Raw genomic sequence first — 15,797 nt, forward strand, 5'->3', positions numbered from 1 at the left:
AATAGATTTATTTCTCATCTGGGTCATAGTACAGTGCAAATGCCCCTGTTTGGCAGGTGGCTTTCTTGCATGTGATAATTCAGAGGCCCAGAATTATTTCCCTTAACATCTCCTTGAACATTGGTGCCTTCTGCTTCCAGCTGCCAGAAGGGTAAACAAGAAAAGGCACACCTACTTTCTCAGAATCCCTGGCTGGAAGTGACATGCTTCCCTTCTACTCACAGTCTACTAGTTAGATGACTACACCTGGGGGCAGGAGAGACTGGGAATTCAAGTCCCTGGCTGTGCACCCATTTCCCAGAAGAAGTATATCACACCGAAGAATGAGAAGCACAAGTTCTTGGTGTTTCTATAAATAGACTTAACCACTGGTTGTCTTCATTTTAGGGTAGAATTCTGGAACCTTTTAGATTTTTAGGGGGGAGATTTGGCACTCCAAAATGCAAGACTAGAGAGAGCTTTACTTGGGGCACTGGCATCCAGCCTGAGCATTCCTAATTCTCCTCAGTTTATTCAGTTTTTTAATGACAAAAAACCTTTTTTGGGGGGAGGCTGGGGGGAGCAGGAGTCAAATGCTAGTTGGTATTCCATGTATTAGAAATGGGAGAGGAGGGTGGGGAGTGTTGGTTGGTGTGTGGTGCAGTCATGTATTAGACACAATTTCAACCAGTCCCTCTGTTTTAGCCTCCCCTCTGACTCCTGCCCTCTGATGCACCTGCCGACGCTGTCTGGAGCTTCTGTGGGTTTCTGCCAGGAGATTGACCCTCTCCTACACTGAATTTCCTTCCTGTATATTCTGGACTGCCTGTTCTCTATTATCTAACCACAGGTTTTTAGCCTCTTTCCATTTTCCACATATTGGCTTTAATCTCTCATCCACTTCTGTTCTCTCTATTGTTCTGGGTTTGTTCCTGTGTTATCTTTAGGTCTCAGAAGATAGGAAGCTAGGGAAGACAAAGCTTTTTTCCCTTGGATTTATTGTTTTGAACTTGAGGCCCCAGAACTATTTCTTGAGGAAAATCCTGAGTTTTCTTACAGGAACCATTTGAGTATTTGTCCAGACTTCTATTTACATTCTTTTTTTTTTTTTTTTTTTGAGAGAGAGAATGGAGAGAGGGAGGTGTGGAGGAGCAGAGGGAGGGAGAGAGAGAATCTTAAGCAGGTTCCATGCCCAGCGTGGAGCCCAACTCAGGGCTCTACCTCACAACCCCGAGATCATGACCTGAGCCAAAATCAAGTCAGATGCTTAACTGACTGAGCCACCCAGGCATCCCTACATTCTTTAATTTTCTTAAAAATAAAACTTTAGGGGCGCCTGGGTGGCTCAGTCAGTTGGGCAACTGCCTTCGGCTCGGGTCACGAGCCTGGAGTCCTGGGATCGAGTCCCACACTGGGCTGCCTGCTCAGCAGGGAGTCTGCTTCTCCTTCTGACCCTCCCCCCTCTCATGTACTCCCTCTCTCTCTCTCTCTCTCTCTCTTTCAAATAAATAAATAAAATCTTTAAAAAATATATATAACTTTACTCTCTGCTTAGTTGTTTTTATTTTAATTTCAGCATAGTTAACATACAGTGTTATATTAATTTCAGGTGTACAGTATAGTGATTCAATAATTCTATACATTATCATCATGATAAGTTCACTTTTAACCCCCATCACCTATTTCATCCATTTCCCCCACCCACTTCCCCTCTGATAACCACCAGTTTGTTCTCTGTAGTTAAGAGTCTGTTTCTTGGTTTGTCTCTTTTTTTCCCTTTGTTCGTTTGTTTTATTTCCTAAATTCCACATACGAATGAAATCATATGGTATGCAAATGGCAAGATTTCATTCTTTTTTATGGCTGAGTAATATTATTGTGTGTGTGTGTGTGTGTGTGTGTATACTTCTTTATCCATTCATCTATCTATGAACACTTGGACTGCTTCCATAATTTGGCTATTGTAAATAATGCTGCAATAAACATCGGAATGCATATATCTTTTTGAATTAGTGTTTTTGTATTCTTTGGGTAAATACCCAGGAGTGGAATTACTGGATCATATGGTAGTTCTATTTTTAATTGTTTGAGGAACTTCTCTACTGTTTTGCACAGCGACTGTACCAATTTGCTTTCCCACCAGTAGTGCATGAGGGTTCCTTTTTCTCCTCATCCTTGCCAATGCTTGTTTCTTGTGTTTTTGATCTTAGCCATTCTGACAGGTGTGAGATGATATCTCATTGTAGATTTTTAAAGATATTTACTTATTTAAGTAATCTCTAGCCCCAGTGTGGGGCTCAAACTTAGAACCCCAAGATCAAGAGTCACATGCTCTTCTGACTGAGCCAGCCAGGCACCCCTCTCATTGTAGTTTTGATTTGCATTTCCCTGATGATGATGATGTTGAGCATTTTTCATGTGTCTTTTGGCCATCTGTATGTCTTCTTTGAGGGGATGTATGTTCATGTCTTCTGCCCAGTTTTTAATTGGATAATTTGTGTGTGTGTGTGTGTGTGTTGATTTGTATATGTTCTTTATATACAAGAACTAACCCTTTTGGTACTAACCCTTTATTGGATATGTCATGTGCAAATATCTTCTCCCATTCAGTAGGTTGTCTTTTAGTTTTGTTGATTGTTTCCTTTGCTGGGCAAAACCTTTTTATTTTGATATAATCCCAATAGTTTAGTTTTGCTTTGGTTTCCTTTGCCTCAGGAGATGTATCTAGAAAAATGTTACTACAATTGATGTCAGAGAAATTACTTACTGCCTATGCTTTCTTCTAGGATTTTTATGGTTTCAGGTCTCACATTTAGGTCTTTAATCCATTTTTGAGTTTATTTTTTGTATGGTGTGAGAAAGTGGTCCAGTTTCATTCTTTTACATGTAGCTGTCCAATTTTCCCAACACCATCAGTTGAAGAGACTGTCTTTTTCCCATTGCATAATCTTACCTCTTTTGTTAAATATTAATTGACCATATAATCATGGATTTATTTCTGGGCTCTCTATTCTGTTCCATTGATTTGTCTATTTTTGTGCCAGTACCATACTATTTTGATTACTACAGCTTTATACTATATCTTGATATCTGGGATTGTGATATCTCTAGTTTTGTTCTTTTCAAGATTACTTTGGCTATTCAGTGTCTTTTGTGGTTCCATACAAATTTTAGGATTATTCATTCTAGTTCTTTGAAAAGTGCTGTTGCTATTTTGATAGGGATTGCATTAAATTTGATGATTGCTTTATGTAGTATGGACATCTTAGCAATATTTTTTTCTCTCAATCCATGAGTATGGGATATCTTTCCATTTGTTTGTATCATCTTCAATTTCTTTCAACAGTGTTTTATAGTTTTCAGAGTACAGGTCTTTCACCTCCTTTGTTAAGTTTATTCCTAAGTATTTTATTATTTTGGGTGCAATTTTAAAGGGGATTGTTTTCTTAATTTCTCTTTCTGCTGCTTCATTATTAGGGTATAGAAATGCAACAGATTTCTGTATATTGATTTCTGTATCTAGTAGTTTTTTGGTGGCATCTTTAGGGTTTTCTATACATAGTATTATGCCATCTGCAAACAGTGACAATTTTACTTCTTCCTTACCAATTTTGATACCTTTTCTTTTTCCTTCCTTCCTTCCTTCCTTCCTTCCTTCCTTCCTTCCTTCCTTCCTTCTTTCTTTCTTTCTCTCTCTCTCTCTCTCTCTCTCTCTCTCTCTCTCTTTCTTTCTTTCCTTCCTTCCTTCCTTCCTTCCTTAAGATTTGTTTATTTTAGAGACAGCATGAGTGAGTGCGAGTGGTGGCAGAGGGGTGGAGGGAGAGGGAGAGAGAAACCCAAGCAGACTCCTGCTGAGTACTGAATCCAATGTGGGGCTTGATCTCAGGACCCTGAGATCACAATCTGAGCTGAAACCAAGAGTTGGACCCTTAACTGCCTGGGTCACCCAGGCACCCCTTTTATTTCCTTTTCTTATCTGATTGCTGTGGCTAGGGCTTCCAATACAATGTTGAATAAAAATGGTGAGAGTGGCATCCTTCTGTTGTTCTTGATCTTAAGGGAAAAGCCCTCAGTTTTTCACCATTGAGTATAATTTTAGTATAATTTTTCATATATGGCCTTTGTTAAGTTGAAATATGTTCCCTCTAAACTTATGAGGGTTTTTTTTATCATGAATGGATGTTGTATTTGGTCAAATACTTTTTCTGCATCTATTGAATGATAATATGTTTTTTAATCCTTTCTTTTGTTGATGCAATGTATCATATTGATTGATTTATGAATATTGAACCATGTTTGCATCCCTGGAATAAATTCCACTTGATCGTGGTGAATTTTTTTTTTATGTATTGTTGGATTCAGTTTGCTAATAATTGGTTGATGATTTTGCATTTATGTTCATCAGAGTATTGGCCTGTAGTTCTCTTTTTTGTAGTGTCTTTGTCTGGTTTTCATAGCAGTAATGTAAGCCTCAGAATTAATTTGGAAGTTTTCCTTCCTCTTCTATTGTTTGGAGTAGTTTGAGAAGAATAGATATTAATTCTTCTTTAAATGTTTGGTAGAATTCACTTGTGAAGCTATCTGGTCCCAGACTTTTACTTCTTGGAAATTTTTTGATTACTGACTCAATTTCATTACTGGTAATTGGTCTGTTCAAATTTCTATTTCTTCTTGATTCGGTTTTGGGAGGTTATATGTATCTAGGAATTTATCCATTTCTTCTAGGTTGTCTAATTTTTTGGCATATAATTGCTCATAGTATTCTTTTATAATTGTGTTTCTGTGGTGTTGGTTCTTATTTCTCTTCTTTCATTTCTGATATTTTATTTGAGTTCTCTCTCTCGTTATTATTATAATTATTTTTTTTTTGATGAGTCTGGCTAAAGGTTTATCAATTCTGTTGATCTTTTCAAAGAACCAGCTCCTGATTTCATTGACCTGTTCCATTATTTCTTTCGTTTTTATTTTGTTTATTTCTGCTCGAATCTTTATTATTTCCTTCCTACTACTGGTTTTGGGTTTTGTTTGTTATTCTTTTTCTAGCTCTTGTGGATGTAGAGTTAGGTTGTTTATTTGAGATTTTTCTTGTTTGTTGAGGAGGCCTGTAAACTTATAAAAATTCCCTCTTAGAACAGCTTTTGCTCCATCCCAAAGATTTTGGGCCATTGTGTTTTCATTTTCTTTTTTTAAATGATTTTATTTACTTGACAGAGAGAGACACAGTGAGAGAGGGAACACAAGTGGGGGGAGTGGGAGAGGGAGAAGCAGGCTTCCTGCCGAGCAGGGAGCCCAACATGGGGCTCGATCCCAGGACGCTGCGACCATGACCTGAGCCGAAGGCAGACACTTAACGACTGAACCACAGGCTCCCCTGTGTTTTCATTTGCCTCCATGTATTTTTTTTTTTTAATTTTAAAAGCCAGATCTATTTTTAAAGATCATGCCTACAATGAGTAGATTATGTAGTGATGGAACATCAAAAAAAAGTTGATGAACAACAGGCACATTTTAAGAGTTCAGGAGTAGAAAGAACAGAAGAGTTCTTTTTGGTTTGGTTCAAAGTAGGAGAAAAGGGAAACAGGTGTATTAACATTATTTTTCAGGTGAAGGTTTCTGTCAGTTGAAGCAGTTAACATTGGCTTCTTTCTCCCTGATCCAAAGCAGTCTTTTCTTTCAATGGCTTCTGAGAATGTGTTTAATCTTCCACTGTGTAGGGGTGATACATCAGGGTTACCACCAGTGCTGAAATGGCTGGGATCACCCAGTTGGTCCACTAGCTGCAATTAGAGTCAGCAGTAGTAATGAGAGTTTCCAAAGGCTTGCTCTGTCTTCCGGATGAAGTTCCTCAATGATGTACATTTTGGACAACTCTCTAGCATCTGTAGAGTGTCCCACATTCTCAAAACTTTCAGTAGCATCCCCTCCAGCTTGTTCCCTTAACACTTCTTCCCAACCAGGATGGTCCTCCAAAAACCTGGTCAAATTTTACACCTTGTAGTGCAGAATCAACCAGGTGCTCTTGCTGTGGTTGTGCTTCTGGATCTCTTGTAGGGTGCAGTACTTGACAGTATGGTCTGACTGCTTGGCCATTTCAGAACCCGGCGAGCCTCAGGCTGTGCAGATACTAGCTGAGCCCGGAGGAGAGGAGCACGTGTCTCAGGTAGCTGGCCCGGGACATTTCTGGGGCCCTGACCCCGCGCCCCACCTCCATGTATTTTTTTATTTCTTCCTTGATTTCTTGGTTGACCCGTTCATTGTTTAGTAGCATGTTGTTTAAACTCCATGTATTTATGTTCTTTCCAGATTTTTTTCTTGTGGTTGATTTCTAGTTTCATATTGCTGTGGTTGGAAAAGATGTAGGGTATGTCTTTGATCTTTTTGAATTTGTTGAGCCATGTTTTGGGCCTAATCTATTTTGGAGAACGTTTCATGTGCACTTGAAAAGGTGTGTATTCTGCTGTTTTAGGATGGAATGTTCTGAATATATGTGTTAAATCCATCTGGTTCAAAGTGTCATTCAAAGCCACTATTTCCTTGTTGATTTTCTGTTTGGATGATATATCCATTGATGTAAGTGGGGTACTAAAGTCCCCTACTATTATTGTATTACTATCGATTGCTTCCTTTATGTTTGTTATTAGCTGCTTTGTGTATTTGGGTGCTCCCATGTTGGGTGTATAAATATGTACAATTGTGATACCTTCTTGTAAGATTGTTCCCCTTATTATTATATAATGTCCATCTTTGTCCCTTGCTACAGTCCTTGTTTTAACATCTATTTGCCTAATATAAGTATTGCTATTGGCTTTCTTTTCAGTTCCATTTGTATGATAAATGTTTTTCCATCCCTTCAATCTGCATGTGTCTTTAGGTCTAAAAAGTGACTCTTGTAGGCAGCTTATAGATGAGTCTTGCTTTTTTAATCTATTCCATTATCTTATGTCTTTTGATTGGAGCATTTAGTCTACTATTTTTCCATTTAGTGTAGTTTTGAGTTCTTCGTTTCTGATTGGTTCTTTTTTTATGTTTTCTACCCCTTTTTAATGGTCTCATTGATGTCCATTTATGTTCAAAGTAATTACTGATAGGTGAGAACTTATTGTCATTTTGTTATTTGTTTTAGGATTGTTTTTGTAGTTCTTCTCTGTTCTTTTCTTCTCATGCTCTTTTCCCTCATGATCTGCTGATTTTCTTTCGTGATATACTTGGATTCCTTTCTCTTTATTTTTTGCATATCTATTACTGGTTTTTGATTTGTGGTTACCATTAGGTTTTTATATAACATCTTCTGCATATAGCAGTCTATATCTAGTTGATGGTTGCTTAAATTTGAATCCATTGTTTATTCCTCTCCCCCCCTCAAGTATTTTAGGTATATGGTGTCATACATTACATCCTTTGATTTTGTGAATCTCTTGACTGATTTTTATAGCTATACTTAATTTTACTGCTTTTGTGCTTCCTATCTTTCTTACTCCTACTTAGGTCCTTTCCTTTCTATTCAGAGTCCCTTTTAACATTTCTTGTAGGGCTGGTTCAGTGGTGATAAATTCCTTAACTTTTGTTTGTCTGAGAAACTCTTTATCTCTCCTTCTATTCTGAATGTTAGCTTTGCTGGAGAGAGTGTTATTGGCTGCAGGTTTTCCTCTTTTTCTTTTTCTTTTAAGGATTTTATTTATTTATTTATTTGAGAGAGAGAGGGAGAGAGCATGAGTGGGGGGAGGAGGAGTGAGAGGGACAGCAGACTCTGCACCGAACATGGAGCCCAACACGGGCTTAAGCCCACGACTCCAAGATCACAACCTGAGCCAAAATCAAGGGTCAGATGCTCAACCCTGAGCCACCCAGGTGCCCCTGCAGATTTTTTTTGTTTCAGTACTTTGAGTATATCATGCCACTTTTTTCTGGCCTGCAAAATTTCTGCTGAAAAATCAGCTGATAACCTTATGGGGTTTCCCTTGTATTTAACCGTTTTCTGGTCCCTTGCTCCTTTTAAAATTCTCTCTTTATCACTTTTTGCTGTTTTAATTACTGTGTGTCTTGGTGTGGCCTCCTTGGATGATTTTATTCAGGGGTCCTGCCTACTGGATCTAGATTTCTTTCCTTCCCCAGATTCAGGATGTTTTCAGCTATTATTTCTTCAAGAAATTTTTCTACCCCTCTCTCTCTCTTTGCCTTCTGGGATCCCTATAATGTGAATGTTATTATGCTTTATGGTGTTACTGAATTTTCTTAGTCTATTTTCATTTATTATTATTATTTTTCTTTCTCCTGTTTAGCTTGATTGCTTTCTATTACTCTGTCCCTTCAGGTTGCTGATCTGTTCTTCTGCTTCTTCTAGTCTACTATTTTTCCATTTAGTGTAGTTTTAATTGAGTTCTTCATCTCTGATTGGTTCTTTTTTTATGTTTTCTACCTCTTTTTAATGGTCTCACTGATGTCCTACACTATTTTCTCAAGTCCAGTGAGTACCTTTGTGGACATTACTTTGTATTCTCTATCAGGCATATTACTTATCTCCATTTCATTTAGGCCTCTTGGTGTGATTTTGTCTTATTAATTCATTTGGGACACAGTCCTCTGTCCCCTCATTTTGTCTCTCTATGTCTATATGTATTAGGAACATCAGCTACTTCTCCTGCTCTTGAAAGTAGTGGCCTTATGAAGAAGAGGAGCTATAGTGCCCTGCAATGCAATGTCCCCTGTTCACCAGAACCTGGTGCTTCAGGGGTGTCTCCCATGTGTATTGTGTATGTCTTGCTATTGTGGCTGAGCCACTTTTTCCTTCTGTCCAGTCATCTGCAATAGCTTACTTTCCTCACTTCTGTCCTTGAATAAGCTGACACAATTATTGGGGTTGTGTTATCTTGGCCATTCCCAAAACTGCCTTGGCTGAGTTGTGTCTTAGCATTATGGTCTCCACTTTAACAAAACTGTTGACAAGAAGCAGCCTTTCCTGTTACTGCAATTTCTTTGGGAATTTTTGAAGGACATTATCTTCTTTCATCACTCAATGAGACATTTTTTAAACAACTCATTGCTACATAAAATTTTGGTTCTCCCAAGGAGCTGATGATGTGTTCTCTTCTGTCTGATAATAAGAATTGTGCTACTGACCATGTTTCCCCATATCATCTATAGTTTAGCATTCTCTGGTCTTGACTTTCTACTCTAAAAATTGTGATAATGTCTTTGACATACTATGAATTCAGATAGAACTCAGTTGGCAATTGGCTCCCATCCTCCACCTGGCTGCAATTCTCAACTAAGGACCAGTTAAGGTTATTATCGTCTGCAGGGTAAAGTGTCAGAAAATGACTTTATGATTATTTGGGGCTTTCTCAATAATAATTGGTCTATTTCTTACACATTTCATAAATGAAAGCAAATAAATTAAAACACATAGTAACTGGAAGATTAATTGAAAAGGGTTGCTTTCTTTAACATTGCAATAGTGCAACTATGAATTTTATGTGATGGAATTTTGGGGATTGCATTTATAGAGAGGGTTTTATCTTCATTTATTACAAAGTCTCTAATTCTACTGGGTCTCAACAAAAAGTATACACTATTTATTGACAGTGAGCCACATACATTTTATATTGTGCATATTACTAAGTGTTTTTATTGTAAGATACCTCAAAACCATTATAGAACAAGGTAAGGTATATACACATGGTTGTGAAATAAAGTAGAATAAAAAGACTCAGTTGAATTTACTTTGGTATTTGTCTATTCTGAATATAATATATTCAGTTTCCATGTTTGTTCCATAAAGGAGAACCATCTTATTTTTTCTCTTTTAAGATTTCTTTCAAGATATACAAAATATCACTACTACTTGTACAGGGTAGTGTTTCCTTCAAAATTCATGGCCACCCAGAACCTCAGAATGTGATCTTATTTGGAAGTAGGGTCTTTACAGATGTAATTGGTTAAGATGAGGTCATAGTAGGGCCTGAACTAGTTGGCTCTAAATCCAATGACTGGTGTCCTTTTGAGAAGACCATGTAAAGACATAGAGAGACACATAAAGGCCATGTGAGGATGGAAGCAGAGATTGAAATGATGCAGCTAGAAGTCAAGGGTTGCTGGCAACCACTAGATACTGGGAAAGAGACAAGGAAAAGATTCCCCTTTAGAGCCTCCAGAAGAAGGTGACCTTGTTTACATCTTGATTTCAGACTTTTTAAAAAAAATTTAATCTTTATTTACAGGACACTGCAAGAGAGGAGATTCTACATAGAAATAAGAAACCCACTGAGGAGGAGCTTCATACAGGTTGTACAGTTTGGAACTGGTCAAGTAGAGTTTTGTTGTAAAAAGTGCTACAATAACAAAACACATTTAAAAAGAGTTCTTAGTAGAGAAACAGTAAGACAAACTTCTACCAAACAGAGTACACAACAAACAACTTTCTGCCTCAGCTGTACAATCTAAAAGTTAAAAGTCCCGGGAGTGCCATCCTGAACTTGGAACGTATAGCCTTCAGAGGTAGTTTCTGGCACAACATTCTGATCTTCCTCTTCCTCTACAGAGAAATACTTCTCAATCAAGTTTAATGAAGCTTTGTACACAGACTCATTTTCATGGTTTTGTAGAGCTTCAATTTTGTCCAAACCTCCACATTCTTCAATCATTATACTAAGTTTCTCAGTTTCACCTAGTTTCTCAGCAGCCTGAAAGATGTTTGAAATGGCATCCAGAATAACCAGAACCAGAATAATTTTGGTGTCTTTTGCAGTTAAGAGGTTCATCAATGATTCTGTTATGCCACAATGAACGAGGTATACAATCTGTTCAACTGTCCCACCACTTGTATAGTTGGTCACAGCCCAGACAGCTTCCTTTTGTGTCTTAAAGTCTGCCTTAGAGAGAACACCAACGAGGAATGGGACTAATCCATGATTCACAACTTGCTGTATCTGGTCCTGGCGACCAGCTGTAATGTTTGACATTGTCCACGTAGCTTCCTTCTGAATATTAGTTTTGGGGTTCGTTAGGAGGCTGGGAAAAACAGCAAGTGCTCCTGCATCTATTACAACCTGAGTCTGTTCATCTGTCCCAGCCACGATATTTCCTATGGCTCTTAGTGCAGGAGTCACAATGGGCAATTCAACAGCTCCTAGAAGCTTCACAAGCTGGGGCACAACTCCTGTTTTCACACCCATTTCAATCCGTTCATTTGGACCATGACTAAGGTAGGAAATGGCCCAGCAGGTATCTGCCAATACTTCTGGATCATCATGATGCAGGAGACGAACTAAGGTAGGAAGAATCTGCTCAACAGCATCTAATAGGGGTGCAGGATTCTTGTTGCGACAAAGGTTTGAAAGTGTCCAAGTAAGGTTACGTAAGTAACCACATGCTAAAGATGACATATCAGGAACTGCAAGGAGAGCCAATAGTGGGTCAACTGCACCATAGTTGATAACCAAGTCTCAAAAAAGTGAACCATCACCTGCAATGTTTCCTAGAGCCCATACAGCTTGTTCACTGATGTGGGCATGGGAAAATGCCAACAGAGAAATGAATGCTGGGATAGCACCTCCATCCACCACAGCCTTGGTCTGTTCTGACGTCCCAGAAGCAATGTTAGTGAGAGCCCAAGCAGATTCAAACTGAATGGGACTACAATCAGTTCTGCCCAAGAAGGACACAAATTTTGGAATCAAACCAGCCCGGATTATGTTGTCTATGGGGGGCTGTTTTTCCCTAGAAAGCAGTTTCCTAGCAGCTTGAGTAGCCTGGAGCTGGCTTTCCAAATTGTTGCAATTTATGCCTTTGACAATGTCATCAACAGACCAATTTACAGTGCCCTGGTTGTTGCGGTTTTCCTGTAGTGGAGAGGTAGCATCATCAGGAAACGAGCTTACATTTCTCCTTTTCAGCATCTGGCCATCCTTCTTAGCTTTCCTTAGCTCCACATTAACTTCTATTCGGCGCCGCCTCATTTCTGTACTGTCTTTCCCCTTGTTCTTGATCTGTTAAGGCGAGCAGCTGGTGAATTAGCATTCTCGTTGGTGGACATGGTTATGAGACAAAGGGAGAAAGCTACACAGCCGGCTCAGGCTTCCACAGGAGGCGGTCCGGGGCGTGCAAGCTGCAGGACAGCTGCCCTCAAAACGTCCACCACGGATCACCCCAAACACGGTGTGTTGATTTCAGACTTTTGACCTGAATTATGAGAGAATAAATTTCTGTTGTGTTAAGCAACCCGCTTTTTGGTAATTTGTTAATTATTTAAAATATAAATTGAGCATCTAGTAGGTGCTCCATAAATAACTGCCAAGTGATATCCTTCATAAGGGAGAATTAATTAAGCCTATAATAATCTGAATAAGAGTGGCACTTCTACAATAATTTTAGATAAAACACATTCTGATGAAGGAAAGCCTCCTTGTATCTTTCTTTCTTTCTTTCTTTCTTTCTTTCTTTCTTTCTTTCTTTCTTTCTTTCTTTCTTTCCTTCCTTCCTTCCTTCCTTCCTTCCTTCCTTCCTTCCTTCCTTCCTTCTTTCTCTTTCTTTCTTTCTTTCTTTCTTTCTTTCTTTCTTTCTTTCTTTCTTTCTTTCTTTCTTTCCTTTCCTTTCCTTTCCTTTCCTTTCCTTTCCTTTCCTTTCCTTTCCAAAACACACTATGGTATCATATAAAATGCTTTACTATAATTGCATTTTGAAAAGTATTATCTCATTAATATTACATAATATGAATCATAGCCATAGAAACTGACATAAATGAAGGGGATCAAATTTCATGTTTCAGAATGCTACCCACAAATAACATAAAGATTTTATCATTTACCTTTTGTTAACAGCCACAGGTGGTTTGCTGCACCCGTTACACTGGGTTTCATTAACTTGACCACTCTTGGAAAGATATTGATAAAACAAATAGACTATATTTGCAACACTTATGGGAAAAAAATGATGTGACATATTTCCTTAATTGATGAACTTTCATGATATTGTAGAGCATAGAGAAAAAAGTAATAAATAAAAGAGGAATAATGAGAATTGTTATTTTTCTCACCAAATGTTTCCAGGTGATGAACCATGCATTTTATTCAGAATGGATTTATATACTTTGTATATTCATAGTTAAATATGTCAGTGAGTTGGGGAAAATATTAATTGAATGAATTATAGAAAAATGCTTACATATGGCTCATAAAAGCATGCTTAAGCTGTCAGTCATTCTGATGTTCTATCACCCTCTACTGATCAGTGGGCCAAATTACATTTAGCTTTTTCCCCCAGCCAAAGTGGATTTCTTTTTTGAAGACCAAAAACATTTTGCCAGGAGACCAGAAATAATGGTGGCTTATCGTCTGTGTTTATTTCTGTTTCATATAAATGTAGTCCAGAGGCTGAAATGATGGCTCTGTAGTCATCAGGATGCTGGTTCTTTCTGTCTTAGTGCTTCATTATGCGTAAGCTGTATATGCTGAGCGGAATAAATAGGTGCAGAGCCTTTCAGAGAGTAGACTAGAATAAAGTCCATGTCATAGCACCGTGAAATTTGGCGTATTGGTAGTTCTGACCAAGGGTGCTGATGTGATGAGTTTGGCCCATTGCAACTAGATGAGTTTGGTGTGCTCAATTCTGGGCTACATGATACACAATAAGTTTCACAAATTGATATTCTATAAATTCATGACCACAAATGGGTACTCGTGGTGCCCCCAAATCTTGCCCAGTTTCTCTTATAGCATAGCTTTTCCATTCTCCACAATAACTATGCTATCCTTTCTCCCATTTCTTCAAATTTCTGGCCCTCACATGCTCTTTTTCTGATTTTCCCTCCCTCACATTTAACATCCTCATTTTCACCAGTTCTTCATTTTTCACTGAAGGAATGGAAGCCATTGCATGGGTCCCCTTCATCTTTCCACTATTGTACCTACAAACTCTCAACAGACTTTGCATCCATTTTTCCATTGCATTGGAGGAAGGGCATCTACAGCTGTAGTCAGCCTGTGCAGTAAGATCAATTAGGAAATTCTTGGAGTGGTCAGCTTGAGCTAGAGTGGTGACAATGGAGGGGAAGTAAAGCAGACAGATCACAATGTATTTTAGAGACAAAACTGAAAGAACTTTATGAAGTACTGGATGAAGGATATGAGGGAGAGGGAGAGGTGAAGTTGCAGAGAATATGGAGAGTTGGATTTCCTCAAGGTTATGGTTTTGCAAAATGAATAAGGCAAAGAAAGAGGGAGCACATATGTAGAGGGATATGGAAGGTAATGATTAAGATGATGGATTATGGAACGTAAGCGGAAGGAAAGAGACAAATGAGGGCGCAATGAAATGAGGACAGTGACAATACAGAAACATTAATAGATTGTAGGTCCTGGTGACATCCCTGTTCATATTACTTGCTTGTTTCTTAGGTCAATTGTCTTTTTCTTACTGATTTAGGATTCCTTATATATTCTGAATACTATTCTATGGAAGTTGTAAGGTTGGATTTTCTATCTGTGACTCCTTTTCACCTCTTAAATGATGTATCTTGATGCACAGATATTTTCAATTTTATCAAATTTGTATTCTATGGTTTATGCTTTTTTAATGTCTTATTTTAGAACTCCTCTACACTGAGATCACAAACATATTCTTCTACATTTTCTTCATAACATTTTAAGACTTCACGTTTTACTTTTAGGTCTCTATTTCACCTGGAGTTTATTTTTGTGCATAGTATTAAGTAGGGATCAGTCTTTTACTCTTCCCAGTCTGATTTCTGCTCCACCAATTCACCGAAAATGCTGATGCATTCCTTGCCAAATCCAAAAGACACTTTACAGTCCTAGCTTTTAATTTTACTCAGCATTTGACACTTTTAGCAGCATTTTTAAAAAAAAATTTTAAGATTTTATTTATTCATTCATGAGAGACAGAGAGGCAGAGGGAGAAGCAGGGTCCTAAGGAGCAGGGAGCCCGATGCGGGACTCGATCCCAGGACCCCGGGATCATGACCTGAGCCGAAGGCAGACGCTTAACCATCTGAGCCACCCAGGCGCCTGACACTTTTAGCAGCATTTAACTCTTTTTTCTTTTTTTTCTAAAAACAGCCTCTTCTCATGCTTTCTTTAATAGTTCACTCTCCTGTTTTCTCCTACTTCTGTGAAGGCTTTCTCAGTCATCCTTTAATAAAAATAACATTAACAATAACGACCACTTATGAAGTACTTCCTATGCGCCAGGCCTCATAATAAGTATTTTTTTTACTTAACCCTCACAACAGAATGTTGAGACAGAACTGGTACTGATGAGGAAACTGAGGTTCCTAGAAATTATGTCATGTGCCCAAGATCATTCAATTGCAGGCAGTTTGAATTTGAGCCCGAGCTCTTTACCACTATGCCATGCTGGCTCTGTTGCCTGCATTTGAAATGTACATTTTAGAGTTTTCCAGAGCTTGGTCTAGGGCCCTCTTCCTACTCTACCCTTTCTAAGTGATATTCTTCTCTCCTATAGGGTTAAAAGCTATCTGTATGCCAATGACTTACAAATTTACATTTCTAGCTTGGACCTCTTTCCTGAGCTGTGCATGCAATTTTGCCACCTGCATGACTCGTTGGCATCTTAACAAGTCTAAATTTGAACTCTTGATCTTAATCCCAATCTCCTGCACCTCAGGGACTGACAACTCCATCTACATGGTGCCTATGCCCGGAAACCTAAAAGTTATTTTTGATACTGTCTTAGTCCCTTCATGCTGCTATAACAGAATACCATAGACTGGGTGGCTTATAAACCACAGAAATTCATTTCTCTCAGTTCTGAAGGCTGGAAGTCCAAGAGCAAGGCACCAGTAG

General features: G+C 38.4%; 2 pseudogenes; both read right to left on the reverse strand.

Moving 5' to 3' along the window:
• Positions 1–5,674: 5,674 nt before the first annotated feature.
• LOC112824318 (cytochrome b5-like) lies at positions 5,675–6,069 on the reverse strand (annotated as a pseudogene).
• A 4,119-nt stretch (positions 6,070–10,188) lies between these two features.
• LOC112824453 (importin subunit alpha-1 pseudogene) lies at positions 10,189–12,069 on the reverse strand (annotated as a pseudogene).
• Between the last annotated feature and the right edge of the window lie 3,728 nt (positions 12,070–15,797).

The sequence above is a fragment of the Callorhinus ursinus genome, unplaced genomic scaffold (genome assembly GCF_003265705.2).
Source record: "Callorhinus ursinus isolate GAN/ISIS: 27379988/994484 unplaced genomic scaffold, GSC_fseal_2.0 scaffold9, whole genome shotgun sequence".
Lineage (NCBI taxonomy): Eukaryota > Metazoa > Chordata > Mammalia > Carnivora > Otariidae > Callorhinus > Callorhinus ursinus.